At 36.3% G+C, this 3,872-nt stretch overlaps 1 pseudogene; it reads left to right on the plus strand.

Moving 5' to 3' along the window:
* The first annotated feature begins 1,971 nt into the window (after nt 1–1,971).
* Nucleotides 1,972–2,663, plus strand: LOC116107321 (annotated as a pseudogene).
* Nucleotides 2,664–3,872: the final 1,209 nt, after the last annotated feature.

A 3,872-nucleotide genomic window follows, 5' to 3' on the forward strand; every position in this document is an offset into this window, starting at 1 on the left:
AATAGAAAGGTTATTGATTAGTATATGATCTAAATTGGCATATTTTGTCTCAAAATATGTGCAACTTAGATGCCTTGGAGTTCTCGCTACAAAGTCAACAATTATTTCTCTAGTGACATTTATGTATTTCTAATGGAAGTCCATTAACAAGCGGAAACTCACTGTTTAATTTATATTTTATCTAGCATAGCTCAAACTAAAGTTTCCACCTATGCCATAGATGAATTTGCTTTAGCTTCATAAAAACAATAACATATATATAAATAAAGCGTCTCGATCTCATCTCAATCTTTATTTATGTAATGGCGGTAATATCTGTGCAAACTTTCTTCTCTCTTCTTTATTTATTTATTATTTTTTTATCATGGGAGTATTTGAGCTAGTTTGCGTGCACCTTAATTAATTCTCCAAAACCTTAGAACTGTCGACTGGCTAAGAGCCCTAAACTAGTGGCCACCCTTATCAGTGCCTAGAGGAATCGAATTCAAAAGCTCATGAACCTCATTTTACTCTTTTACCATCAAACCACTAGTGGTGGTTAGCAAACTTTCTTCTTCTTATCATCAGTATTTATAATTTTTTTTTTTTTTTTGGTTGCATTTGATGGAGCTTAATGGTGATTAATGAATAAATTGGTTATTGGGACAATGTCCTAGTATGGTGAATTGTCTACCATCGTTATCATCCTAATTTTGTCCTTCCGAAGTGGACAGAACAAATAGTCCCAACCGCAAACAACAAACTTTACATCCATTTGTACTGTTAAAAAAAAAAAAAAAAAAAATATGAACCATATAGAGAACTTGATGTTTGTTTGTGTACAAGTTTATTTACGTATTAATTTAATTGGCTATTTTCAGGCTATTTTCACGATGATACATTAGCGTAGCGTTTGAAATGTGACAACAAATTTAACTTCATTAGATTATTTACCACATCATTTAAATGTTATTGATACATATTGCTGATGGGATTACTGTATATAAAGGTAAAATGGTCAAACTACATATGGGTCTAATCGGCCCATATAATAAAATAGTCGAGGCATGAATGGAGACCCAAATTGTAGCTAATGGTTAGCCCAAATGGCAAACGATCTGAACCGGATCCACAAAAAATCAAAAGCCCATATGGGTCTAAAATTATAAATTAAATGGGTGGAAAAGTCAGTCAAGACTCCAAGTCAATGGAACGCCAGAGACGCAACCGCGTGGCTCAATTTCTAGTTTCTCGTTTGAAGAAGACAGAGCTTAATTTGGATAAAATTAGAAGGAAACCGCTAATTGCGGACACCCTTTTGTGTTTGATTTTTCAACGAGGAAGTGAACTGAAATGCAAGTGCTACGATGTGATTGTATTTGTGTGAATGAGTTGTGTAAGTAAATATATAAAATTGAAACGCTCTTTAACTTGTTGACTGAGAATCAACGCGTGTTTGTATGGACAAGGTTCAGAAGGAACAAGTCTATTCACTCGAAAAATCAATCGTAAACTGATTTATCCCGGATGTGTACATATCAAATCTTTACGTTGGGGTTATTTTATTTACACTTAATGCTCATAATATAAATTTTGTAAAATTAGATATAATTTCAGTATAATAATTTAATTTAAAGCCATTTTTATTTTTTGGTTAATACATAATAAAACAGATCCATGAATATCATTACATTTAATACAAACTACTGTAAAAAAAAAAAAAAAAAAAAAAAATTCAATATGCATACAAGAATTTGTATATATATTTTTCTAAATGTAAATCATTCTATGTTCATATGGGTCCTACAAGAATATCTTTTGAATTTTTTTTTCACTAAAACTCTTTGGAAAAATCAAATTGTGGAAGCTTCAACCCTTGTCTCCTGGAGTCATGAAAAAGAGAAGCAAAGATCACTTAACCAACAAGATTAGTTCAACCATTTCTCTATATAAACCAACGAGATTAGCTCAATCAATTCTCACTGCAAAAGCATGAATCATATAATAATGGGTCGTTCAACTTTCTCTTTCGTTTGTTTCCTAGCCCTAGTGACATTACACGGCATCCATGCAGTTGAGTATGTAGTCACGAACAGAGCTGCAACAACCCCCGGCGGCATTCGGTTCAACAATGAGCTCGGCTCTGAATACACCAAACAGAGGATGGCAGCCGCCTCCGACTTCATTTGGGGAATTTTCCAGCAAAACACTGAAGCTGAACGAATAAACAGGCCACAGGTGATCCTTTCTGTTGATCCCGGACAGCAAGTTCCTAGCGTACGTCGTCAACAATGAAGTCCCACGTAAATGATAGCTATATCAATACATTCGTGGTGATATCAAGTCGGATTTCAACGGGTGGCTTTACCACGAGATGACACATATTTGGCAGAACGGATAGGAAAAGCTCCTGGAGAAGTAATTGAAGGGGTAGCCGATTTCGTCAGGTTGAAGGCAAATATATCCCCGCTCACTGGGTGAAACCAGGAGGTGGTGATAGTGGAATCACGGTTATGATGTTACTGCTCGGTTTTTTACTACTGTGATAGCTTGAGAAATGGATTTGTTGCAGAGCTCAACAAGAAGATGAAAGATAGCTACGTGATCGTTTCTTTGTTGATTTGCTGGGCAAAACCGTTGAGCAGTTGTGGAGCGATTATAAAGCCAAATGCGAACTAAATTAAGCATGTTATTAGGCTTTAATTTAAATAAGTATATATATATGTGAGGGATAGTGATAATAAGGTGATCATCATGATTTAGTGTTGTCTCATTTGATCACCATATACAGTATATACATATATGAATATAAGATTTATTTTATATAAGCTATCGTTTATTATTTTTCATTGATGGGTTTCTCATCGTTTATATCTTTTAATCTCTCATCGCAAATATTCTATTCAAAATCTTCTGACATTCAACTCTTCTTCAAACTCATTGTGACAAGTCAGGATTTTTGAATGGGTAGGCCCTTAATTTGGCCTTTTATGTGTATCCCGAAACCATTGTTTACTATAAGTCCGAGTTATTAATTTAGAATAGTATGCTTTAGATTCTACGAACTTTCCCTAGAAAAACCCTCTCCTTGACTATTTCAATTGAACTCTTATGCGTTTCTCCCTGTTCAGGTTTTTCCCAGAGGAATACTATGCTTAGGAGAATTTTTTTTTTTTTTTTTTTTTTCTGTGCCCGGATTGGGGGGGGGGGGGGGGGGGGGGGGGGGGGGGGGGGGGGGGGGGGGGGTGGGGGGGGGGGTGGGGGGGGGGGGGGGGGGGGGGGTGTGGGTTTTTTTGGGTGGTGGTGGTGGGGTGGTGTGTGTGGGTGTGTGTGGGGGTGGGGGTGGTGGGTGGTATGTGGGGTGATTTGATTTGAATCCATTGCTAGGTGATATGAGCATACTTCAATTACACCACTTCATTGATTTAGTCAATAAACAACACTACCATCCTAGATTGTAAGAATTTGTTGAAGCATTGATAATTTGTCGGAAAATTCAGTTAAGTCAGTTTACTTTTTGAATGAGTGTTTGGCGCCAAGCAACAGATGCATTCCCTCATTTTCTGCCGAAATTGAAGCTGTTGGAGTTGTTAATTTTGTGTCATGTTTAGGTGTAATCAGTGTAAGATAAATGTGTATTAAGTTACCAACTTCGTTTTTGAAATTTAAAGTCTGAATGGTTGTTGTAGTTGGTAAAACAGTAAGCCTTTGATGTGTATATATTGCAAGTTACAGTATAATGAATATGCAGTTCACTTTCAGTTTCTTCTTCTTTTCTTTCTTAGAGTTCTCCGGCCAAATACCAGCAAATGGTATTAGAGCTTTACACCAGAACAACCTGAAATCTCTCTTACACTCAGTCATCTACCTCTACTCAAGAACACCTCCCATTT

Source organism: Pistacia vera, unplaced genomic scaffold (genome assembly GCF_008641045.1).
Source record: "Pistacia vera cultivar Batoury unplaced genomic scaffold, PisVer_v2 Contig531, whole genome shotgun sequence".
Lineage (NCBI taxonomy): Eukaryota > Viridiplantae > Streptophyta > Magnoliopsida > Sapindales > Anacardiaceae > Pistacia > Pistacia vera.